Genomic DNA, 27,597 nt, shown 5'->3' with positions numbered 1-27,597 from the left:
AGTTAAGCAATTCAATATTAATTTCTAGATAAGATCAAGCTTCAAAACAGAGGGGTTCTAGAAGGAAGAGACTGGGGGAAAAATGAGAGTTAAGAGGATTTGGACATAAACATTGCTATAGACCAAAATTCATGTGTTGAAACCTAATCACCAATGTGATGATATTTGGAGCTGGGATTCTGGGGAGATGATGAGTTCATGAGGGTGGAGCCCTCATAGATAGAATTAGTGGCCTTGTAAAAGACTCCAGGGAGAGCCTTCATTCTTTTGCCATGTGAGGGCACAGTGAGAAGATGCCATCTATGAACCAGAAACAGGGCTCTCACCAGACACTGAATCTGCCAGCACCTTGATCTTGAATTTTCTAACCTAACGAACTGTGAGAAATAAATTTCTGTTACTTACAAGCCACCCAGGCTATGGTAATTTCTTATAGTAGCTCAAATGCACTAAGACAAAACTCGTAGGGATGGTCCTGTTTTCTTGCTTCTAGCTGTATAGAGGAAGATGACTCAGAATCAATAGGCCTTGAGAGTCAGACAGTCCTGGGTTCACATTTGGTTATGGCAATGACTGTGTGATTTTAGGCAAGTAATTTGACCTCCTGAGTCTCCGTTTTCTTGTTTGTAAAGTGGGGTTAGCAATAGTAAATATTTATCTCAGAGGATTGTGTGAGGATCAAGTAAGATGAAAGGTAGACACTCAGGGCCAAGATGGCTGGCTAGAACCAGCTACAGAGAGGCTCTCATGGAGAGGCTTTCATGGAGAGGAACAAAAGGGGTGAGTAAATATAGCACCTTCAGTGGAAACATCCAGGTACTTGGATTGGGATTAATCAGGGAAACAGCTCAACCCATGTAGAACTGAGAAAAGCAGGGCAGGGCAATGGCTCATCTGGGAGTGACACAGAGCCAAAGGAACATCCCATTGCCTAGGGAAGTAGTAAGTAAATGTGCGACCCCTATAAACCATGCTTCTCCCACAGATCTTTGCATCCCTCAGGTCAGGAGGTCCCCTCATGAGCCCATTCCACCAGGGCCTTAGGTGTGACACACAGAACTACATGGAGCAGCTGCTCAGGCATGCACAGAGACCCAGGAGCTTTACATACCCTGGTTCTGGGCTCCCCAGCAAAGGCAATTGCAGCTCAGGCAAGGTGGGAGGTTGGACCTCCATACCCACAACTAGGAAGGCGGCTGAATCCAAGGGCCAAGCAGTGATGGTCTGTGGGCTCCACTTCCATGATGCCTCACAGGATAAGACCCACTGGCTTGGAATTTTAGCCAGCCACTGGCAACAGTGTTGTGCCTAGTTGGGACAGGACAGAGTTCCCCGGGGGAGGGGCAGGTCACCCATCTTTGCTGTTTGAGTGATTCAGCCATTCCAGCCTGTGGGTTTGGAGATTCCAAACCAAACCAACTGGGGACAGAAGGGATCCCCCAGCACAGCACAGCACAGCTGCTCTACCAAAATGTGGCCAGACTGCTTCTTTCAGCAGGTCTCCAATCTGTCCCCACTTACTGGGTGGAACCACCTCCCAACTGGCGCCTCCAGCCACCCCTGCCCCTGTTCTCCAGCCCAACAGATATTTGATTTCTTCCTGGGATGGAGTTCCCAGAGAAAGGAGTGAGCTGCCATCTTTGCTGTTTGGGTAACTTAGACATTCTAGCCTGTAGCCTTTGGAGAGCCCAAACCAACCGGAGACAGAAGTGGTACCCCAGCATAGCACAGCTGCTCTATGAAAGCATGGCTAGTTCTGCTTCTTTAAGCAAGTCCCCAGTCCCATTCTTCCTGAATGGGTGAGACCTCCCAACCAGGGTCTCCAGCCACCTCCTACAGGTGTGTTCAGGCTGGCAACAGGTCCGTACCCCCTGGGATGGAGCTCCCAGAGAAAGGGGAAGGCTGCCGTCTTTGCTATTTTGCAGCCTTCACTGGTGATACCTCCAGGTGCTGGAAAATCTGAGGTGACTGGGGACTAGAGTGAACACCCAGCAAACCGCACCATCCCTATAGAAAAGTGGCTAGACTGTTAAAAGAAAAAAAGCCCCATCTGAAGGTCAACAACCTCAAAGATTTAAGGTAGATAAACCCACAAAGGCGAAAAAGAATCAGTGCAAGAATGCTAAAAACTCAAAAAGCCAGAATGCCCTGTCTCCTCCAAATGACTGCATCACCTCTCCAGCAAGGGTTCAGAACAGGGCTGAGGCTGAGATGGCTGAAATGACAAAAATAGAATTCAGAATATGGATAAAAATGAACTTTACTGAGCGAAACGAGCATGCTGTAACCCAATTTAAAAACCATGATAAAACAGCAGGAGCTGACAGACAAAATAGCCATTATAGAGAAGAATGTAACTCACCTGATAGGGCTGAAAAACACCTTACAATAATTTCATAATGCAATTGCAAGTATTAATAGAAAAACAGACCAAGTAGAGGAAAGAATCCCAGAGCCTGAAAACTGTCTTTCTGAAATAAGACAGGCAGACAAGAATAGAGAAAAAAGAATGAAAAAGAATGAACAAAACTTCCAAGAAATATGGGACTATGTAAAAAGACCAAATCTATAACTGATTGGTGTACCTGAAAGAGATGAGGAGAATGGAACCCATCTGGAAAACATATTCCAGGATATTATCCATGAGGATTCCCCAACCTAGCTACACAGGCCAACATTGAAATTCAGGAAATCCAGAGAACCCCAGTAAGATACTCCATGAGGAGACTATCCCTGAGGCACATAATCATCAGAATCCTCAAGGTCAAAATGAAAGAAAAAATGTTAAGGGCAGCCAGAGAGAAAGGTTTGGTCACCTACAAAGGGAAGTCCATCAGACTAACAGTGGACCTCTCAGTGGAAACCCTACAAGCTAGAGGAGATTGAGGGCCAATATTCAACATTCTTAAAGAAAAGAAATTCCAACCCAGAATTTCATAACCACCAAAACCAAGCTTCATGAGCAAAGGAGAAATAAGATCCTTTTTATACAAGCAAGTGCTGAGGGAATTCTTTATCATCAGACCTGCCTTACAAGAGCTCCTGCAGGAAGCACTAAATATGGAAAGGAAAAACTGTTACCAGTCACTACAAAAACACACTGAAGTACATAGACCAGTGACACTGTAAAGCAACCACATAAACAAGTCTGCAAAATAACCAGCTAGCATCATGATGACAGTATCAAATCCACACATAACAATACTAACCTTAAATGTGAATGGGCTAAATGCCTTCAATTAAAAGACACAGAAAGGCAAGCTGGATAAAGAACCAAGAACCATCGGTATGCTGTCTTCAAGAAACCCATCTCACATGCAATGATACACATAGGTTCAAAATAAAAGGATGGAAGAAAATTTACCAAGCAAATGGAAAACAGAAAAAAGCAGGAGTTGCAATCCTAGTTGACAAAAACAGACTTTAATAGAAAAAAGCAGGGGTTGCAAACCTGGTATGACAAAACAGACATTAAACCAACAAAGATCAAAAAAAGACAAAGAAGGGCATCATATATAATGGTGTAAAGGGTTCAATTCAACAAAAAAGAGCTAACTATCCTAAACATATATGCACCCAACACAAGAGGACACAGATTAACAAAACAAGTTCTTGTAAACCTTCAAAGAGACACTCCCACACAATAATAATGGGAGACTTTAACTCCCCACTGATAATATTAGACAGATCACTGAGACAGAAAATTAACAAAGAAATTCAAGACCTGAACTCAGCTCTGGATCAAATGGACCTGATAGATATCTACACAATTCTCCACCTAAAACAACAGAATTCACATTCTTCTCTTCACTATATGACACTTACTCTAAAATCAATTACATAATCGGAATTAAAATACTCCTCACAAATGCAAAAGAACTGAAATAATAATAGTATCTTGGACCACAGCACAATCAAATTAGAACTCAAGATTAAGAAATTTACTCAAAACCATACAGTTACATGGAAACTGAATAAGCTACTCCTGATTGACTGATATGGTTTGGCTGTGTCACCACCCAAATCTCATCTTGAATTGTAGTTCCCATAATCCCTGCATGTCATGGGAGGGACCCAGTGGGAGGTAATTGAATTATGGGGCGGTTACCCCCATGCTGCTGTTCTTGTGATAATGAGTGAGTTCATCATGAGATCTGATAGTTTTATAAGAGGCTTTTCTGCCTTTTTCTTGGCACTTCTCCTTGCTGCCACCATATGAAGAGGGATGTGTTTGCTTCCCCTTCCACCAAGATTATAAGTTTCCTGAGTCCTCCCTGGCTATACTGAACTGAGTCAATTAAACCTCTTTTCTTTATAAATTACCCAATCTTGGATATTTCCATATAGCAATGTGAGAACAGACTAAGAAGATGACATTTTCTTTTTTGAGACAAAGTCTTGCTCGGTTGCTCAGGCTAGAGTGCAGCAGCATGATCTCAGCTCACTGCAACCTTCGCCTCCTGGGTTAAAGTGATTCTTGTGCCTCAGCTTCCCAAGTAGCTGGGACTACAGGTGCATGCCACCATGCCCAGCTAATTTTTATATTTTTAGTAAAGATGGGGTTTCACCATGTTGACCAGGCTGGTCTTGAACTCCTGACCTCAAATGATCCACTTGCCTCAGCCTCCCCAAAGTGCTGGGATTACAGGCACGAGCCACTGCACCCAGCCTACATGATTACTTTTGAGTAAATAATGAAATTAAGGCAGAAATCAATAAGTTATTTGAAAGTAACGACAGCAAAGATACAACATACCAGAATATCTCCAGGACACAGCTAAGGCAGTGTTAAGAGGGAAATTTATAACACTAAATGTCCACATCAAAAAGTTAGAAAGATCTCAAATTAACAACGTAACATCACAACTAAAAGAACTAGAGAACCAACAACAAACAAATCCCAAAGCTAGCAGAAGACAAGAAATAACTAAAATTAGAGCTGAACTTAAGGAGACAGAGACATACTACACACACACACAAACACACACACACACATCATTAAAAAGATCAACGAATCCAGGAGCTGATTTTTGAAAAAAATAAAATAAAATAGACCACTAGCTAGAATAATAAAAAAAGAAAAGAGAGAAGATTCAAATAAAAGCAATCAGAAATAAGGGGGATATTACCACTGACCCCACAGAAATACAGACAACCATCAGAGGATATTAGGAATGCCTCTATGCATGTAAACCAGAAAATCTAGAAGAATATGGATAAATTCCTAGGCATATACACCCTCCCAAGACTGAACCAGGAAGAAATTTAATCTCTGAGCAGACCAATAACAACTTCTGAAATTGAAGCAGTAATAAATAGCTCACCAACCAATAAAAGTCCAGGACCAGATGGATTCACAGCTGAATTGTACCAGATATGCAAAGAAGAGCTGGTACCATTCCTACTGAAACTATTCCAAAAAATTGAGGAGGAGGGACACCTCCCTAACTCATTCCATGAGGCCAGCATCATCCTGATACCAAAAAACTGGCAGAGATACACCACCACCAAAAACTTCGGGCCAACAACCTTGATGAACATCAATGCAAAAATCCTCAGCAAAACACTGGCAAACCAAATCCAGCAGCGCATCAAAAAGTTTATCCTCCACTATCAAGGAGGCTTCGCCCCTGGGATGCAAAGTTGGTTTGAAATACTTAAGTCAGTAAATGTGATTCATCACAGAAACAGAACTACAGACAAAAACCACATGATTATCTCAATAGATGAAGAAAAGGTTTTCAATAAAATTCAACATCCCTTCATGTTAAAAACTCTCAATAAACTAGGATTGAAAGAACATACCTCAAAATAATAAGAGCCATATATGACAAACCCACAGCCAATATCATACTGAATGGGCAAAAGCTGGAAGAATTCCCCTTGAAAACTGACATAAGACAAGGATGCCCTCTGTCATCACTTCTATTCAACATATTATTGGAAGTTCTGGCTAGGGCAATCAAGCAAGAGAAAGAAATAAAGGGCATTCAAATAGGAAGAGAGGAAGTCAAACTATCCCTGTTTGCAGATGACATGATACTATATCTAGAAAACCTCCTCATTTCAGCCTCAAAGCTTTCTAAGCTAATAAGCAACTTCAGCAAAGTGTCAGGATACAAAATCAATGTGCAAAAATCACTGTGTTTCTATACACCAACAGTCAAGCCAAGAGCCAAATCACAAACAAATTCTCATTCACAATTGGCACAAAAATAATGAAATACCTAGGAATGCAGGTATTTTACAATACCTGTATTGTAAGGGTGGTGAAAGATCTCTACAAGGAGAACTACAAACCACTGCTCAAAGATATCAGAGATGACACAAACAAATGGAAAAACATTCCATGCTCATGGATAGGAGGAATCAATATTGTTAAAGTGGCCATACTGCCCAAAGCAATTTATAGATTCAATGCTATTCCCGTTAAACTACCACTGACATTCTTCACAGCATTAGAGAAAACTATTTTAAAATGTATATGGAACCAAAAAGAGCCCAAATAGCCAAGGCAATCCTAACCAAAAAGAACAAAATTGGCAGCATCATGCTACCTGACTTCAAACTATACTATAGGGCTACAGTAACCAAAACAGCATGGTACTAGTACAAGAGCAGACACATAGACCAATGAAACAGAATACAGAACCCAGAAATAAGACCACACACCTACAACTATCTGATCTTCAACAAACCTGACAAAAACAATCCTTGTTGAAAGGATTCCCTATTCAATAAATGGAGCTGAGATAACTGGATAGCCATATGTAGAAAATTGAAACTGGACCCCTTCCTTATACCATATACAAAAATTAATTCAAGATGGATTAAAGACTTAAATGTAAAACCCAAAACTATAAAAACCCTGGAAGACAATCTAGTCAATACCATTCAGGACATAGGCATGGGCTAAATATTTCATGATGAAGATGCCAAAAGCAATGGCAACAAAAGCAAAAATTGACAAATGGGATCTAATTAAACTAAAGAGCTTCTGCACAGCCAAAGAAACTATCAACAGAGTGAAGAGACAACCTATAGAATGGGAGAAAATTTTTGCAATCTATTCATCTGACAGACTCTACAAGGAACTTAAATCCAGTTATATACTCTACAAGGAACTCATATCCAGACTCTACAAGGAACTTAAATTTAGAAGAAAAAAAAAAAAACAACCCCATTAAAAAAATGGGCAAAGGACATGAACAGACGCTTCTGAAAAGAAGACATTCATGTGGCCAACAAACATTTGAGAAAGAGCTCAACATCATTGATTATTAGAGAAATGCAAATCAAAACCACAATGATGTCTCATATCAGTCAGAATGGCTATTGTTAAAAAGTCAAAAAATAACAGATGCTGGAGAGGTTGTAGAGAAAAAGGAATTTGTATACACTGTTGGTGGGAGTGTAAATTAGTTCAACCATTCTGGAAGACAGTTTGTTGATTTCTCAAAGACCTAAAGACAGAAATATCATTCAACCCATCAATCCTGTTACTGGGTATAACCCAAAGGAATATAAATCATTCTATTGTAAAAACACACATATGCGTGTGTTCATTGCAGCACAATTAACAACAGCAAAGACATGGAATCAACCCTAATGCCCATCAATAATAGACTGGATAAAGAAAATGTGGTACATATACACCATGGAATACTATGTAGACATAAAAAAGGAGATCCTGTCCTTTGCAGGGACATGGATGGAGCTGGAGGCTGCTAGCCTTAGCAAACTAATGCAGGAACAGAAAAACAAATATGGTATGTTCTCATGTATAAGTGGGAGCTAAATGATGAGAACCACATGGACACATAAAGGAGAACAACATACACTGGGGCCTACCAGAGAGTGGAGGGTGGGAGGAGGGAGAGGATCAGGAAAAACAACTAAAGGATGCTAGGCTTAATACCAGGGTGATGAAATAATCTGTACAACAAACCCCCATGACACACGTTTACCTGTGTTACAAACCTGCACATTCTGCACATGTACCCATGAACTTAAAAGTTTTTTTTAAAAATAGGTAAAAACCAAACGCAAAGTAGTTTTTCTTTCCAATTTTTCATATCATAAAGCAGAAAGCCCTTTCTCCTTTATAAAACAGAAAAGTACTCATAGTCAGTAAAGAATGTTCACAGCAAATCTGAAATGCCCACAAGGCACAAGAGTCCCTTTTATTTCCAGGAGGTTTTGTATTAGTAAAGGCTGGAAAAAGCCATAAATCCAGCTCTTTGTTGACCAAGGACCCTGGAACATTGTATCTCTGAATCCAGAGACAGAGAACTCATGTGTCCTAAAATGCACTGATTCTCAGAAAAGATGGAGCCAGGAAGGATTGTTTCTTCTGCATCTGAGATGAAATTAGAGCTAGAACAGGCAAGGTTAAGTAATGGTTGAATTTCATGCAGATATCAAATTGTATCTTTTTGTTTACACCTGATTCTAAATTGAGCTACTTTCTTATAAATGTCTATAATTTGCAATTAGTAATTATCCAATTGTAATTGCTGATCTCTGTGAGCTACGAACAAGTGCCCTGGAAGGCCTGCCCTTCTTATCTTCATCACTTCCCCATTCAGTTCTCCCCACTGCACTCTTGCTTCCCCTACCACCCATTCCACTGACACCGCCCTCACTGCAGCCACTGCAGTTAGTCCAGTGGCTCTAAAAGGGTGGTCTGTGCACCCAAAACGGGATGGGGATGAGAGGCGAGAGCCAGATCCTTTCAGGGTCTGCCAACAGAAAAGGTGTCTTAGAGGAACTCAACACTGTGCATGCCAAAGAAAAAATTTTGAATGACTTTAAACCTTTTAGATTAATATCTTCTAAGACTTTTAAAAAATCACATCTGAGAAATAGAAGCAAAATGATATAAAATAACAACAAAAAGAAACATCCAAATAGCAAAAATTTGCCTTTTGAAATTAAATAAATATGACGTTATTTAGCCATTCCACAATGCATACATACATCAAAATCATCATGTTGTATGCCATAAATATATATGATTTTTATTTCCCAAGTTAAAAAATAAAAAACTTTGAATTCAAAAGTTTAAAACATGTGAAATTAAAAATTGTGTAGAAAGTTTAGATGTTAAAGCTATAGAAATCTCCCAGAATAATACAAAACTAAAAAGAGATGGAAAAGGCAGGGAGTGGGGAGAGAAGACAATTAAGGATCAACCCAGGAGGTGCAATATGTGAAAATTTAAGTTCTAGAATGAAAGAACTTCAGAGGAAAAGAAAGAAAATAATCAAAGAAAGAGTTCAACAAAATTTATCTGAGTTTCTGGTTGAGAAAGGCCTCTAAGTGCCAGCACAATGAATGAAACTAAATCCACATGAAAACATATCACAGTTAAATTTTAGACGGAGGACAAAGATTTTACAAATGGCAATGGAGAGAAACAGTTCTTGTAATAATGATTGCTGATCAGAATGACTTCAAACTTCTCAATAGCAACAGGGCAAGCAACCCAAAACGATAAATGGAGTGCTGACCTCCAAATTCCAAAAAAAATTATTGCTCACCTAGAACTGCATACCTTCTCAAAGTAACAAGAAAATATTAAATACAATGAAGGTTTCCTTTAAAAAAAAAGGACCTCATGATCTGCCCGCCTTGGTCTCCCGAAGTGCTGGGATTACAGGCGTGAGACACCGCGCCTGGCCCAATATTCAATTCTTAAAACTGAAGGAAGAATCAAAACGTAGCTCTGTGATCATGTTAGAGTCATGGAGGCAAACAGAAAAAGTCAACTGAGAGAGGAGAGTGACTCCATTTGGGGAAGGGGAAAAGAGGGAAGGGAGATTGGAGACTTTTTCTCAGCAGACTTTGTTGAACTAGTTGACTTTTAAACTACAAGTATGTATAAAGCTTTGAAAAAAATAAAAGCTTACAATGTGTACTTTCAAAACCAAATGTCCAAGTCTTTCAATCCTCCATTACAAGTTAATTTCATAATGCCCTATTTTCTGCAGGGACACAAACTCCAGCCATTCCCCCTGAGTCATTTTATGGCCTTTCATAATCTTTGTTTGGTTCCAGGGTTGCTCCTAGTAAAAGACAGCACATTGTAAAATGAAGATAAGGACAAGGACAAAGTATAGTCCAAAATTTTTTTCCTTACTATATTTGAAATGTCCAAATTGACTTAAAATAGAAATTATAGAAAAACAGGTAGGAATAAATCTAAATCTGCCAGTAGTCATAATAAATTTGAACAGGTTACTAATTTTACAAAGCAAAGGCAGAGATTCTCAGCTCAAGTTCAAACCAAACCAAACAGGCTGGGCATGGTGGCTCATGCCCGTAATCCCAGCAGTTTCGGAGGCTGAGGTGGGCAGATCACCTGATGTAAGGAGTTCAAGACCAGCCTGTCCAACATGGTGAAACCCCATCTCCATAAAAATACAAAAATTAGCCGGGCATGATGGCAGGTGCCTGTAATCCCAGCTACTCAGGAGGCTGAGGCAGGAGAAGTGCTTGAACCCTGGAAGCGGAGGTTGAAGTGAGCTAAGGAAAAAAAACAAAAAAAAACCACCAAACCAAACAATCAAACAACTGTAATAGCATCACACCAAACACACACACACACACACACAAAAAAAACACACACACACACACACACACACGACATTCATACTAAAGGTTCCTCTGTTGGGGTTACCGTTATTCCACCTCCATCTGCGTCGCCCTGGGGCCCACTCTGGAGCAACTTCTTCTCCTCCCTCAAGCTCAATGTTGGGATAGCCTCCTCTGGAAGTTGCTCTGAGCTGCCTGGCTGAGTTAGTTGCCCTCCTCTGTGTTCCCATAACCCTCTGTTTTTATGTCCATATCCACACCAACTGCTTTGACCACAGTCCCCTCTTCTAGGGGTCTGTCCAAGAATTCCCTTCAGGGGAGTCACCCTGTGTGCCTCTCACACATAACCTGCAATGTGGGATGCCCAGCCCCGTGGCCACAGCAGACAGGACCATGCATGCATCAGAAGCCAAGGAGATTTGATCTATTGGTAGCCTCTAAGTGGTCAGGAATAAAAACTTTGCCTAAAAGAGATGAGCTGATTATATATGAGACTATAGATACTATAGATGCTCTCATTTGGAGCATCAGATTGGATACTTGGTATTAGGGGGGAAAGCTGAAAGATGTAAGAGAGAAGACAGTATTCAGATCTCCCAAGGCAGTCAGGGGAAGCCACAAGTGAGCAGCCAGGATGAGTAAGTCAGAGCCATGCCATAGAGAAGATACTCTGGTAGAGTGAGATTAGGAAGCGGAAGTGGGAAAAGCAGAGAGGAGCTGAGTCACAACAACCAGTGTGGCTGAGTGAAGCGTAGTTATTAAAACTGCCCAGTCCAGGCGCTCACGCCTGTAATCTCAACACTTTGGGAGGCTGAGGCGGGCAGATCACCTGAGGCCAAGAGTTCAAGACCAGCCTGGTCAACATGGGGAAACCCTGTCTCCACTAAAAATACAAAAATTAGCCACATGTGGTGGTGCACGGCTGTAATCCCAGCTACTCAGGAGACTGAGGCAGGATAATCAATTCAATCTGGGAGGTTGAGGTTGCAGTGAGCCGAGATCTTGTCACTGCACTCCAGGCTGCTAGACAGAGCAAGACTATGTCTCAAAAAAATAAAATAAAATAAAACTGCCTGGGACCCTACACCTCTTTTTCACTTTGACATGGCATTTCAACTTCCCCAGAGACCTGTCAAGAAAACTGATCCTGGTTCCATGTGATTCCTGTTGCCCTCATATGAGCCATTTGAGTGGCATTCTGCTCCCTGCTACTCAGGAAAACCTAAAGACACCACCTCTCCTATCATTTAACAGTCTGCATTTCATTCCCTGCTTGTGCCTCCCCTTCTAGACAGAGAGCTCCCGGAGGGCACTTTTTTCTGTTATCATTCTGTATGCCTAGTACTAGGCACAGTGCCGGCATCATAGAGGCGGGTTTTACTTGCTATTTGAGTGAGTAAAAGGATGCATGGTTAGTCAAAAGTCTTACAAGCCCATGTCCATGTTGTGGGTCTCACAGAGAAACTTTCCAAAGAGCACAAATTGACTTCTGTTAATTCTTCAGGACCAAATGCTAACAGATAAAGGAAAAACACTTCCTGGTGTTTGTGGCCCCCAAATTACCAGCTAAATATGCAGAAGGTTTAGGAAGCTGATATCTGTGCAGAGATCTAAATCTCTCGGCTCAGCTGTGCACCTCTGCACATAATTAAGGGTTAAAGAAGTGGTGTGTGGGTTTTTATAGAAATCAAAAGTACATGCAATTCTTCTGAAATCTTGCTGATTACTCTTAGTGCATTGTGTTTTAATTTTGATCTCTGGAAAATATCAGGAACAAGGAAAGAACTTCCCACCCCCACCCCACCAACCCCTGGCTCCATAGGAAAAACAGTATTGAAATAATACAAACATCTTGGATTGACCCTCTTTTAAAAGTAAGAAACTCGCCTCACCCTCCCAACAGGCCCAATGTCTGCACACTTTGTCCGCCAAAGAGTGGGATTTGGCAGCACTCCTTGTAAACTTCAACCACAGGAGGCCTCTGATTGAATTGAAATTGTTTCCTCGGGTCAGATTTTGTTGGTGGTACACCCCCTCAGGATGTGAATTCATCATGTTTGCTGTGGGGTGAGACTACAGCGGCGGTTGGGGCATGTGAGGGTGAATGTGTGTGTGTGTGCACAAGCACACTTAAACGCCTGTGTGTACACACGTGTACATACATTCATTTATTCCCTAGCGTCCCTAATCAGGACAGGGATGCAACCCAAAAGAATCCTGGAAGGTTATATTCATTCTTGTTCATCCTTGATTTTTTTTTTTTGGTCTTATTATTTTCCTTTTTTTGAGGCAAGTATGTATAACACATTCTGCTTCAGGAAATTGGATGCTTACATTTACATTTAGTGGAAATATGGATTTTTTAATTTTTTTAATTTTGATTTTAAGTTCAAGAGTACACAGGCAGGTTTGTTACCTAGGAAAACTTGTGTCATGGGGATTTGATGCACAGATTATTTCATTGCCCAGGTATTAAGCCTAGTATCCATTCGTTATTTTTCCTGATCCTCTCTCTCCTCTTACCCTCCACCCTCTGACAGGCCCCAGTGTGTGTGGTTCCCCTCTATGTGTCCATGTCTTCTCATCATTTAGCTCCCATTTATAAGTGAGAACATGAAGTATTTGGTTTTCTGTTCCTGTGTTGGTTTACTATCATCCTCAATTTTTTTTATTATTATACTTTAAGTTCTAGGGTACGTGTGTACAATGTGCAGGTTTGCTACATATGCATACATGTGCCATGTTGGTTTACTATCATCCTCAATTTTTTTTATTATTATACTTTCAGTTCTAGGGTACATGTATACAATGTGCAGGTTTGCTACATATGTATACATGTGCCATGTTGGTGTGCTGCACCCATTAACTCGTCATTTACATTAGGTATATCTCCTAATGCTGCCCCTCCCCCCTTCCATCCTCAATATTTTTTTAAGTGATTAGAATTTAATCAGCAAAAGCAAGGCAAGAAGATTGGAAATGGTGAAATGCAAAAGGCAAAACTGGCAGCAGTTTTCCACAAGTCATTAACCTGACCTCCTTTGACAGCACACACATATTTTAAAACCTTTGAGGGGCCAGAGCTATTCAGAGGGGCCAGGGCCATGTCCTCTGGGTTTATGGAGAGAGGAGGAGTGGGGAAGGGGAGCAGATTAGGGTTGTGATGAAATTCCACCATGGCCAGGTACTGTGTAATCCCACGCTCATGCCTGTAATCTCAATGCTTTGGGAGGCTGAGGTGAGGAAGATCACTTGAGGCCAGGAGTTCAAGACCAGCCTGAGTAACACAGTGAGAGCCCTATCTCTACAAAAAGTTATTCATTAAAAAATTAGCTGTGTGTGGTGGCACACGCATGTAGTCCTAGCTACACTGGAGGCTGAGTCAGGAGGATCACTTGAGCCTGTAGGAGTCAGTGGCTATAGTGAGCTATGATTGTGTCACTGCATTCCAGCCTGGGCGACAGAGCGAGATCCTGTCTCTAAAAATGAAAATACCAGATCTGGACCAGTATCTCTGCTTGCTCTTCTTCAAGGGCTACCTTACCCTTCAGTTTCCTCCTGAGAAAACTGAAGCCCCATGAGGAGGTAGGAGGTGAAGGCGAGTGGCAGGGGTTGAGGGGAGCGTTTCTTCTTTCTGGTCACTAGATCTAGGACTTGAACTTCTACATTGAAAAACATGCCCGCCTAGGTGAATCCTCATGACGTTCCCAACCCGGACTTCTCACAAGTGTTGCCCAGGGTTAGAGCAGCATACCAGAAAGTAATCGAAGCCGTAGGATAAAATGTGGTATATCTTCCAGTGCATCAGTTTTAGTCAGTGGTGCGTAATTTACAGCATTAGTTTTGTATTAAAACAAACATACATATATTATGAAATATAAGGCATATATGAATTTCTTAAAATAAAACGCAAAACTGGCCAGGCACAGAGGTTCATGCCTGTAATCCCAGCACTTTGGGAGGCTAAGGCAGGCAGATCACAAGGTCAAGAGATTGAGACCATCCTGGCCAACATGGTGAAACCCCGTCTCTATTAAAAATACAAAAATTAGCCAGGCGTAGTGGCACACGCCTGTAGTCCCAGCTGCTCGGGAGACTGAGGCAGGAGAATTGCTTGAACCCGGGAGGCAGAGGTTGCAGTGAGCCACGATTGCGCCATTGCACTCCAGCCTGGTGACAGAGCAAGACTCCATCTCAAAAAATACAGAACTATAAATGAATCTCCTGCCTGCAGGGGAATGCTTTAAATCACATACACGACAACCCTGGAAGGCACAATCTCTGTCTTCCCTGCCACTGGAAAACTGGTGGAAAGATTTGAAAAGCACTACCACATCCCACCCAGGACCATGGAGCATGTTTTCCTCTTCCTATTTATAGAATTTTGTGGGCAAAAAAAACCATGAGAGAACATCTTAACACCTGCTGTCATTTTACACACAAGAAAACAGAAGCCTGAGCAGTGGAGGGCTTGCTCACCTTGCCAATCCACGTAGATGTGTGTGATCCAGGCTTAGAGGATTTAAGTTTCTGAGAAAACAGTTGCAGGGATAGAGGGACCACAGACACTCACACCGCTCCTCAGACATGCAGAGAAAATGTGTTTATTGTTTCCACTGTATTTGATTTGATTTGGCCCCAGTGGCTAGGAAGTGAGAAAACGATAACTAAATCTCTGTCTTAGCTTTAATTCAGTGCAATACACTTAACCAGTTCGTTAGGTTAGCCTCTCCCTTCTTCCTTCTCCTCTGTCCTGCCCAGAAGGGTGGCTTGTGTACTGAGCGGCCCCCTGACCTGGTGGAGGCAGGGTGACTGGGCCTCGGGACTGGCCGGCTGTTCTCCGGACCAGCTGCACAGTGGCTGTTCCAAGGTCCGCCGGGGAATCATTGGCTTGAGTGGTTCCTGAGTATTCAGCTGGTGTCCGTTGCTAATATCCTGCAGCTGATGAACTTGCAGTCTATTCTTTCGCAGCCAGTCAGGGCGTAGGGACTCTTCCCTGCTGAATCCGCCTCCCCTTGGCTTTTGTTGGCCACTGACTCCCCCAGGTTTCTGCCCCATTCTCCACCTGGCTTCCCAGTCTCACACGGTCATTGCTCTAAGACCCCCTCACCCTCCCACAGCAGGCCCCTTGGGGACTCACTGACTCACCCGGGGCAGCTCCAGGTGCACCCTGGACCCTCTCTCCATCTAACCACACTGCCCCACTGACTAAACTATGCTTAATGGTGGTACTGGGCCCCAGCAAAGTGAATTGTTTCCAAGTCCCAGATGAGAGGCAGGGAAAGAGACCCCAGGCCTTGGTGATTCCCAACTTTATCTAACTTATCTATCCCTTTCAGACTGAAACATACAGAGGGGAGAAAGGAACACCCATCTTCACTCTTCTTCCTATCCCCTTTCTCCCTCTTTCCTTCTCCTCCCCAAATCCACTGGTTCAAAGAGGCAACCTTTCTCTGAATTTAACACTTCAGTCTTTTGGACAGGAGTTTAAATTATGGGGCAGTCTTTATAATCTGATGGGACAAGCTCACTCTCGAGGGACTAATGAAGAGCCAAAAGAACCTACAACAATCTCCCTTTCTTCTTGGTTTTAAAGCCTGTTTTTTGTTTGTTTGAGATGTACTCTCACTCTGTCAACCAGGCTGGAGTGCAGTGGCTTGATTTTGGCTCACTTGCCTCCTGGGTTCAAGTGATTCTCGTGCCTCAGACTCCCGAGTAGCTGGGATTACAGGTGCCTGCCACCACACCCAGCTAATTTATTTTGTATTTTTAATAGAAACAGAGTTTCGCCATGTTGGCCAGGCTGGTCTCGAACTCCTGACCTCAGGTGCTCCGCCCGCCTTGGCCTCCCAAAGTGCTGGATTAAAGGCATGAGCCACTGCGCCCAGCGAAGCTCGTTGTTAAGGGCTCACCCTATCTGCCTTCTCACTTGGCTTCTTAGGGGTGGGAAACTATCAGGTGGTGGGAGATGCAGAGAAGGGAATTCAAAAGCATTAACTGAATGTTCATAAAATATATTCCTGCGGCCGGGCGCAGTGGCTCAAGCCTGTAATCCCAGCACTTTGGGAGGCCAAGGTGGGTGGATCACGAGGTCAGGAGATCTAGACCATCCTGGATAATGCAATGTAAACTCCATCTCTACTAAAAATACAAAAACAAAATTAGCCGGGTGTGATGGTGGGCACCTGTAGTCCCAGTTACTCAGGAGGCTGAGGCAGGAGAATGGTGTGAACGCAGGAGGCAGAGCTTGCAGTGAGCCGAGATCGCGCCACTGCACTCCAGCCTGGGCAACAGAGCGAGACTCCGTCTCAAAAAAAAAAAAAGATACTCCTGCTGCATAGGTATGTTTATTATAGAGTTGAATGACCAAAGTATAAATGACCTCTGTAAATATATAATCCAAAAAGTTTGCTTCGAAATGCTTCCCAATAATCAAAATTGTCCAGTGTTTTCGATAACAACTTTTTCTTGCCTCTCTCTGTGCAGCACCACGTCATCTTAATAGAAGACTGGAGTATTCGATAACTTCTCCTTCCTCCTTAATGGAAGAACAGTCCTGGAAGAAAGTGGCAGCTCTTGATCTCAGAAAGAAAGGGGATGGAGATGTCCCCCAATATTACTCCATCATTTGAAATTTACAGAAAGTTGTCCTATGAGTAACTCGACAGACCTGACCCATCCTAAACAGTGCCCCAGTGGGTGGCAGGACCTCTGATGGAGCAGATGAGTGTCTGGGAACCTTAGAATGTAATAAATGGTCTAATAGGTTTGTTAGGACACTACAATGGCACAGAAGAGCAGTCCTGAGCCCCGCTGCATATCTCTATTTTTTTTCAAAATAAGGAAAATAATATTTTGCAGCCAACAAAATCATGCAACAAAGCTGGCAAATGTTCTAAAAACAGAAATTGGATTAGTGAATCACATCACAGAACTGCTATTCCACAATAATTTGGTTTTGATTTTTGTCATTGTTGTTTGTTTTTTTTTTTTGAGACAGGGCCTCTCTCTGTCTCCCGGGCTGGAGTGCAGTGGAAATGATCGCAGCTCACTGCAACCTCAAACTCCTGACCTCAAGGGATTCTCCCACCTCAGCCTCCTGAGCAGCTAGGACTACAAGCATGCACAACTACACTCAGCTAATTTTTAAAATTTTTAGTAGAGATGAGGTCTCACTGTGTTGCTCAGGCTAGTCTTGAACTCCTGGCCTCAAGCGGTTCTCATACCTTGGCCTCCCAAAGTGCGAGTGTGGGATTACATGTGTGGGCCACCACGCTGGGCTAAAGCAGAATAACTTAATAGGGACTTTTTTAAAGCAAGGACACTAATGACATCATTTTAAATGTCAGTCACCAGGAATTCAAGATTCCATAGAGTTTAACCAGGACATTGCACAACAGAACTTTGGTCACAAACACCTCATTCCAGGATTTAGAATAATTTAACATTGTCACAGGTGTGGTTTGAAAGAAGTCACCTGTAAGCCCTCCCCTCCTCTGCACAGAACAGGTGGGAGCATTCTTGATTCCTAATTCCACCCTCTATGCCCCCCAACCTCCGGCCTTCCTCCAGGGCAAAGAGCGGGGAATCACGTTTTACAAGGGAGAGCTAAGGGAACTCTCCATGATCATTTCTCTTAGATTACAGGAGGTATGGCCAAGTGAATCTCAAACTTGCATTTCTCATCCCGGTTGTTAGGTTTCCAAGAGACCTTTTAGGTCTAGCATCTGAAACTTGTCACTCAAGGGATATGAACCTGTTTTATTGCAACAGCCCACTTTTTTTTTTTTTTTAACATTCCAGACCCATGCTTATTTATCCACTTTTATTTAATTTTGAACTGAGTAATTGTAATCAAAGACTGTTCCAATTATACAGTTAAACTTTCTCTTAGATCCATAACATTTTATGTACAAAACAGAGAAAGAAAAAAAATTCAACCTGAATGTTAGTTTCCTAAAAGAGAACAACATATGATAAAAGGAAAATCAATTAAGAGGTTATTAAGAAAAGATTTTCTTGTATAACTGTTTTAATTTGTTATAATGTGGCATTAGTTTTTATATCATTCTTTCAGTGTACTTTTCTGGTCTTACTTTAATGTCTATTGTATGGAAAGTTAAACTGTTAAATGCATCTTTCAAAGACTAAAGTTTCTCTGAAATGTTTATATTATTGTAATGGATTTTGGTACTTTAATATGAACTCTCTGCTCTTGAATAGTCAGTGGTATTACTAAAACACTGTGGGGTTTTAGTTTGCCTGCATTCAAATGGTTATTCTTGCACAAAATTTCAGATAAAGACATAAATGATAGTGGAAAATTGAAAGCAAAACATCTTCATGTAGATTTTATTATTATCGCTAAGCAGAAAACCTAGAGGGGCGGGATTTTTTTTTTTTTTTTTTCTTGACAAGGCCTTTCTCTGTCACTCAGGCTGGAGTGCATTGTCAGCAGACTCAACTTCCTGCTTAAGGGAGGGCTCAAACACTCCTCCCACCTCAGCCTCCTGAGTAGCTGGGACTACAGGTGTGCATCGCCATGTCCGGCAATTTTTGTATTTTTTGTAGAGATGGGGTTTCGCCTTGTTGCCCAGGCTGATCTTGAACTCCTGAGCTTAAGCAGTCATCCTGCCTCAGCCTCCCAAAATGCTGGGATTACAGGTATGAGCCACCATGCCTGGCCAGGGATTTTTTAAGTGCAATCCTATGTGAATCCTCTGACTAAAGTTCAAAATGTCTCAAAACTTTGAGTTTAGGACTGTTTAAGCGCAATTCTAAATGAATCCTCTGACTAAAGTTCAAAATGTCTCAAAACTTTGGAAGTGACCATAAAACTCAGGTGGCACCAGCACAGGTTCCATCATGAATTACATGGGATGACTACAACTGAACCAAAATGATACAAAGCACGACTCTCATCATGACAAAAAAAAATGTACATAAGGGCCGAGCGCGGTGGCTCACGCCTGTAATTCCAGCACTTTGGGAGGCGGAGGCAGGTGGGTCATGAGGTCAAAAGATCGAGACCATCCTGGACAACACAGTGAAACTCCATCTCCATTAAAAACACAAAAATTAGCAGGGCGTGGTGGCAGGCGCCTGTAGTCCCAGCTACTCGGGAGGCTGAGGCAGGAGAATCACTTGAACCTGGGAGGTGGAGGTTGCAGTGAGCCAAGATTGCACCACTACACTCCAGCCTGGTGACAGAGCGAGACTCCCTCTCAAAAAAAAAAAAAGAAAAGAAAAAGAAAAATTGCACAAATAATTTATTTCCAAATATTGCTGTTAAACTGTAATAACCCCATCCTATCTTCCTTTTCTCTTTCCTCTTGGACCGAGGGCCATAAACAAATGGGAACTGGGTTTTTCTGTATGTGTACTTTCATGTGGGCAGCAAGATGTTGGGATAAAGCAGTAGTCAGTGCAGGCACAAAACTCAAAGAGAACCAGGACAAGCAGAGGTAGCAGAAGCCCCTCTCTGCCAAATCCTGTCAATAATGTATGGGCTGTCAGTGGTTTATCACTAGCAAGCCCCTCTCTCTCCTTGGGTAGGCTCCTTTCCCAGTGGACAGTCAGGCCAGCTGTCTAGGCAGCAGGAATAGCACTCCTTTCCCAAGCCCAGACCTGTGGGAAAATCTTCACTGGCCAGTAATTGATTCCACCCTGCCAGCTCCATTACTCTAAGCTACAGTCACACTGGCAGCAAGCTGCAGAAGGGAGCCTGCTGAGGGCTGAGGGCTGAGGGGTGGGAGCAAAGGCCCTCGAAGGCCGGGGGTGGCAGCGGGGAAGGCTGCAATTAACACTAATCTGAAAATTGGCCTCTGACAGCAAAGCCCAGCACCTGACAGCTAATTACTTGTGTCAGACTGATGTGCACTTCATATGGAAAGGTTATTTATCAGAGACCAGGGTTTTCTCTCCCCTCCCCTCTTTTTTTTCTGTTTGTCTTGCTGAAAACAGTGGGGAATTGTTCCTCGTTGCTTAGATCCTGGAAACCCTGAAAGTTCTCATACTTCACTCAACTGAAAGGCTTCTAAAGAACCCTCTATCTAAGGCCTGATGCATGAGGGCTGTGCTGCTCACCTGTGCTGGAGACCAGAGAAAAACGTACGCATCCAAGACAGCAGGCCTCATTTCCTTTTGCAAATGAACCAAAGTGATGGAGACACATGCAATTCACATCATCAGTGTAGAAACAAGAAAAAATTCCAGAGGGGTCAGACCAATTTCATTTATCTAATTTTCAAAAAACCAGTTCATAGTGGGGAAGATAAATAAATGGCTTACGTTGCAAACAAAATTGAAACTCTGTTGTCTTTAATCATTTTAATATATTTTCTCTAATCCTCATATAGCTATACTGTCTATGTGACACACACAGTTATATTGTCTTTATGTTGTTGATTTCATCTGTCTTACCAAAAATTAAAGTGGTTATCAATGAGGGAGATGAATTTACATGAGACTTTCTCCTTCTACCTTATACTTTCAGTTGACAAAATTTTTTGAGCACCAAATATTTTATGCCAGGCAGTCTTCCAGGTCCTGAGCACACAAAATAAACCTAGTCTTGCTCTTTGGAGGTTTCAGGTTTGGAGAGGAACACAGACAAGTAAGGAAATGACAATGTAGCATGATACACTTTAGATAAAGGGTGACATACACAATTCGGAAGCACCTAAAACTGGACCTAACCTAAATTTGTGTGGCACAGAGAGGCGCCCCTGGGCTGAGCTCTGAAGAATAAACAGGAGTTAGGCAGGCAGAGGAGGGTGTGTGTGTCAATGAAGGATAAAGATAAAGGAAATGTCATGTACACAAAACCTGACATGAGAGAGAATTCAGCAGGCTTGAAGCCTAGAGCAGACATGACCCAGATGAGGCTGATAATTAAGGCACATGGTTAATTTGTCCCAAGGTTTTCCAAGCAGAAATTATAAGGCCTGTAGTTTAATGAACTTTTCACTATTTGTTCTTAATATCCTTTCATCCAAACTGACCCCCAGCTCAAGTACCTAAGTATTGGACAAGACCGTGCCAGAGAAAACATAGTGCAATTGAGAAGCAACAAGGTTTATTGGTTATTAGAGCAAATATCAGAAGCCCTGGGAGGTTGGACAGCTACAGGTTTGTTTGGTTTTCTTTGCTGTTGTTGTTGTTGTTGTTTTGTCCATCAAGCATCCATCTTTCCAACGGGATTCTCTCTCCCCTACCCCATGTGAGTCTGGGTTTTTGTAAGAATTGATTTATTTAGGCTGGGTGCGGTGGGTCACACCTGTAATTCCAGCAGTTTGGGAGGCTGAGGCAGGCAGATCATGAGGTCAGGAGATCGAGACCATCCTGGATAACACAGTGAAATCCCATCTCTACTAAAAATGCAGAAAAATTAGCTGGGCATGGTGGCGGGCGCCTGTAGTCCCAGCTACTCGGGAGGCTGAGGCAGGAGAATGATGTGAACCCGGGAGGCGGAGCTTGCAGTGAGCCGAGATCGTGCCACTGCACTCCAGCCTGGGCAATAGAGTGAGACTCCTTCTCAAAAAAAAAAAAAAAAAAAAGAATTGATTTATTTACCCAACAAAGGTTTTGAGTGTGTCCTCTGTGCCAGGTAATAGGAGGCACAAAGAATACCAAAATGAACTAGGCAGGCAAGGGCCCTGTCCTCCAAGAGCTACTACATACTAAGGAGAGGACAAACATAAAACAGTTACATAACAACTACATTGGTGGCACTTTTGGTAAGTGCTAAAAAAGTAAGAAATACATAATTGAAAATAATGATCTGCATGAAACTGTTATGAAAATTCTGTATCATAACTAAAAAGAAAAGATATTGTCATCAAGATAATCATAATATAAAGTAATGAGGAAAAGACAGAGGAAAGAAAGGCACAGCAGTCAAGTTCTTGCCATGTGTCTGGTGCTGGGATAATGCCCATGTGTTCTGTGTCACTGGTTTCTCGTAACAAACTCATGAGGGTGTTCTTACTTCCCCGACTTTGCAAAGCAAGTTACTGAGATTCTAAAGAGCTAAATAACTTGCTCAAGGCCAGCCAACTGGTAAAGGATGAAATGGCAAGGCTGAGCCAAGCTTGGCAGCTTCCCTCCATCCCTCCCAAGTGAGAATGCAATCCCCTCAGCACCCCAGTGGACTTCATTCTTCAGGACTGGGGAACTAGTTCACTCCCAGGCAAGGGACCATATCTAGCACCAAAGCAAAACTGACTGGTATGTTCTATGGCTCTTGCAGGCTGCCTTTACTAATTTAGTAAAATTTATCAACTTATATCATCTTGGGACAAATATTTATCCTTTCCTGGGTACCATTTTTCACAGGACCCAGTAGACATTAGGACACAAATGTAATTTCTATCCCAGTCTTCATACTGCATCTACCACCCAGGAAGTCAGGCCCTTTAAGAAGTGTGGTATTAAATCTAGAACAACTCATCAAACTGACAGTTTTGAAAGACAGAGAAGTTGCTAACAAAGCAGAAGGGCAGGTTATTTGGTGTTTCTGAAAACAGGAAATCGGAGGAATAGACCAAAAAGAAAAATGAGTTTGCAAACAGGTGTCCTATCATATAAGTGTTGCAGGCATACTGCACACTTGTTGGTTTCAGATGGGCCCCGAATGGCAGAATTATTACTGTACAGTCAGTATGCCTGGTTATTATTTAGGAAGCATTATGGTTTCAATAGTCATGACCAAGTCTCTGAGTACCAGCAGGAAATAACTCTACTTGAAATAAGTGATGATCAGAGAGAAGCGGTAGTCTAGCTCACACAAAACACCTGATGAAAGAAAGCCACCTCACACTCTGTGTGATGCCCAACGGTCCCCAGTACTGAAGTTTTCTCGTGGCGCCAAGCCCATAGCTCCAACTCAAGTGACCCCTGAGCTGGTGCTCTTGTCAAGACCATGTCAGCAGCAGCTTCTGGAAACCTCAGACACTGTGATCTCTGTCCATAACAGATCATTATGTTTGGGCTTTCTAATCACCCACTTGGAGGACAGAAAGAGAACACTAACCAGAGTGACCAGGCTGAGGCCTGTACTTGGCCCTCTGTACCCGCTTGGAGGCCACCTCCCCACAAAGGGTTTTTTTAGGAACTTCAATGGAAACAGATAGTCTCTTGGCCCCAAGTGAGATCTCCAGTCCATAGCTCCTGCTGTCTGTTTAGCATGAAACCCAAACGTGTGACATATTCACATCCTCTTGTGTTTTCTAAATGCTTCTGTGGTCATCATTGAAAATGCTTAAGCCTTATCAAAGTCCTATTTTTCCTTCATCTGTCTGTCATTAAATATATCTTTATTTTTAGCTAAGTAAAAGAAAACAAAAGACCTCTAGTGCCAAGAATGAATATGATTTTTTAAGCTTTGACTTGGTTTTTGAAATGATTTCCTATCGATTTGTTTATAAAGGGCAAAATGGTATGATTTCTGATTAAAGGACAGTCCATACCATCTGTTTTATAAACAAAGGATTCCTGTTTTCATCTTCTCAGAAGTGCTTAGTTTTTTCATAATAAATAGTGCCTAACACCATCTTCCTTCTAAGCATGGAGTTTCTTGCAAGCCAGCCCATGGAATGGCCAAGAGCATGGAATGCCAATATGCCCACCTGGCTCCCACCACCAATTTCCATTCCCCTCTGCTTACCACATATCACAAAACCATATGTTTGCCCAGGACCCCAAAATATTTCTGCATGAGGGGTTCCCCATACAGCCCTCTGGATTGCTGGAAATCAGCCATCACTCTCAAAGCTTCCGAAGTCCCTGGCCACCATCAGAGTGCACCTCTGAGCCGAGTGACACCTGCTCTCTGCCTGTCTGGATGGGTAGAACCCTGCTGTGAGATCATTGGCATGGTGGAAGACCCCCAGAAAACTCCCTTCACCAAATGCTAGGCAGGTGGGCACCATGGCCACAGCTCCAGGGGCCCACTTGGAGCACTACATTCAAAATCATTGTCATCCAAAAAAAACAAAAAGAGTATTTTTGGCAGCCCGAAACATAAACTCTCATCAAGCTTAATAGAGAATTATTATAAAGACAGGTTTTCTTTCAATTCTCATTTGGCCATATTCTGATCTCTTTGGGGCCTATTTGGCACCCATTGACAACATGAAAATTGTTTCACCTGGAATTGCCTTTCTTAAGCTAAATTCATTGCACCAAGAAGCTAAGTACAGATCAACATTTTCTTAAGCATGAAGATGGTTTTAAAACAGTAACTATTGCTTTGGCTTATATGGTACTTATTCTAACAAAGAGAAATGCACATCTTTCATAATCACTATCTGGCACTAACTGGTATGCAAATTCCCCCTCCCACCCCTGGAGTACACGGAGTTGCATGCTGCACAGCTGTGAGTCATCAGACATTAATGTAGACTTAATTTGAACTGGTGCTGGAGGTAGTGGGCACAACTCAAATTAGACATGTGGTGGGCGTTTAACCACAATATTACCAATTCCCATTCTGACATCTGACAGCCCTTAATAATTAACTGCATGTAAATGGTCAAGCCTTCCCTCCCTGTTGGACCAGTCTCCAGCTATACCAGTCTCTGCATTGTAATTGCTAGTTGGGGCTGTCAATTGCACTTGAGACAAATCATAGGCAAGAGATCAGACAGCTTCAGGAGCCCTGCGTTCTCTGATCTATCTGCCTTTTAATTGCACTGGAAAGCCTTCCCAGCAGCTCCCATATGCTGCCTCTTTAGAAAGATATAATATTCTCTCTGGATAAGAGGGAAATTTGTTGTGCTTTGAGGCTTAATTGGAGGTTTTTGTGATGGGACTTGCTGGGTTCTCTAGAACATACCAGGCAGGCATGTTGCCCCAGACTCTCACCTTACTCCTCCACCTCTGAATTCTCATTTTTATCTAACTTCTCCTCCTTCTCCTTCGAAACTGTCTTATTCAGATTTGAGCCCCAGAATCACAGGGCTTCTTTTGAGTCTTCCATTGAACAATGATTGGAGTGCTCTGTAAATCCAAGGAAAATATCACACGGCAGAGGTGATCAAACCCAGAACTATAAGCCCACTATCTCTTGAAAAAATGATACCACATTCAAACTTGGAAGCCCCTGAGTAAAACATTGTACTATTTCTGCTCAGCCAAGCTAAGGTCTTAAAGCTGAGTTTGTCCTTCTTGGACAACACAAAGATTCAATTAATTATGCAGGAATGTATGATTGTTCACAAAAAGATCATTATACCTATTAGTAAAGGAAATCTCGATTAGTGATGGGTGCAGCCCACGTACTGTAACCCGTATTCCACATAGGAACTAACGACACAATGATACTTACAATCGACATTTATGTAATGTGTATAGAAACAGAAGTGGCTTTTACTTTTGTATTATGGTTTAAAAACAAGCACTTACTAAACAAACAAGTAACATAAAACTGATTATAGAATTTGTAAAACAAGTAAAAACATGAAGTTTTCAGTGTTGTGAAGTTCTTTGATATGCCATTTAAGAATAGTTGATATGGCAATTATGAAGTTTGTTCTCTTTTTAGTAAAAGAGATCCTATAAAAATGCGTTCTAAATAGTATTTTATTACTCTAGTTGAATGCTCTTCAAAACATTAAATTTGAACTTGTTTTATAAGAATCTAAAATTCAGGCTGGATATGTCAACTTAGGCTGCAGCAGAAGCTTTCACGGTGGAGCAGGAGGATATCTCACTCCAGCTGCTAGGAAACAGAGAAACAAGCCTGATATTATGTGTTAAATAGTAAGTAAGTAAACAATTAACGTGCCTGTCAGGCTCTGTCTGTGTTCTTAATCCTGTATTCACCCCACAGGCTGAGAAGGCACACTCAGAGAATCAGCCCAGCTACAACCTAATGGAATAAAAATGAGCTAAGCGAGAACAGGAGCAAGAAACAGATGCATTAAAGAGAGAGAGAAAAAAGAAAGCAGCGTTCTCTAAAATTCATGTATATTTGTACATAGAATACACAAAGCAAACAGATGTGAGGGCCCTTGGAATTTAATATATGGCTGTGTCCTGGTCATTTCTCTGTCACAGAAAAAAAATAAGCCCTTTCAAAGCCCTGGTCTGAAGGAAGAGCTAACATCAAACAGCCTCAGAATAACCAGGAGATTAAAGCCTGACGCTATTCAACTTCCTGCCTTGTAACTAACTAATCTCCTTAGAGATGGAAGACGACGAGGAGCCGCCATTGTATCAGAAAAGCTTTCCAGATCAGAGGCAGCAGCAGCGTGGTATATTGAAAGGAGCACAGGACCAGGAGTAAGAGGACTTGTACTGTTGTCTCTCCTAGGTCAGTCCCCAGAATCCTGTGCAGCCCACACATATCCCCTCTCTAGAGGTTAACTCGATGGCCATCCCCCCACACTGCTCCCCTGCTCAGCACACCTGAGAGTAGCCTTTGCCACAGTGAGCGCAGAAGAAAGGCTCTCTGGCAGAGGAAGAACTCAGCACCATTTCAAAGGCTCCTTGCAGCCAGCTCCTCCTGACCACTCATGAGGCCAAGAGCACCTCTAACATTTGCGTGACTCTCGACTGTTCCCTAGACTCTATCTTTAACTACTAGTTTCTAAGCACTCCCCGGTCCTGCCAGCTCCCGGGTCTGGCTCTCCTATTGTTCCATTCCCAGCCTAGCCTTGGCAGTCCCTGGTCCTGGCCTCAGATATCTGCCATAATTCAAGGGCCTGGCATGGCAACAGTACTTTAACTAGAAACCTAAAAGTATTTTGGAAAAATGACTGAGCAAATATGAGAGGGTAAAGCCACTTCCACAAACCAGTAATTTGGTGAAACTTAGGAGAAACTTTGCAGAAAGTTTTAATACCACTCCTGCCCACCCCCCCCCTCCAAAAAAGTCAGATCTGTTTATCAGTCAGTCTTACATTCATAATCAGCTTGTGAAACTGGGGATATTATTAATATTTAAACTAAAAAATGAAGTATCTGCAAATATTCACCTTGCAGTACCCTCAAATACTC

The 27,597-nt window shown here is 42.3% G+C and overlaps 1 long non-coding RNA gene across 1 annotated transcript in view; it reads right to left on the bottom strand.

Moving 5' to 3' along the window:
* Nucleotides 1–27,124, bottom strand: part of LOC126961674 (uncharacterized) — a 50,449-nt gene extending 23,325 nt beyond the window's left edge. Inside the window, exon 1 of the long non-coding RNA XR_007728385.1 lies at nt 27,007–27,124. This is a non-coding gene — a long non-coding RNA (uncharacterized LOC126961674). The remainder of the gene's footprint in view (nt 1–27,006) is intronic.
* Between the last annotated feature and the right edge of the window lie 473 nt (nt 27,125–27,597).

The sequence above is a fragment of the Macaca thibetana genome, chromosome 8 (genome assembly GCF_024542745.1).
Source record: "Macaca thibetana thibetana isolate TM-01 chromosome 8, ASM2454274v1, whole genome shotgun sequence".
Taxonomy (NCBI): Eukaryota; Metazoa; Chordata; class Mammalia; order Primates; family Cercopithecidae; genus Macaca; species Macaca thibetana.
This window is presented reverse-complemented; position numbering and strand designations above follow the sequence as displayed.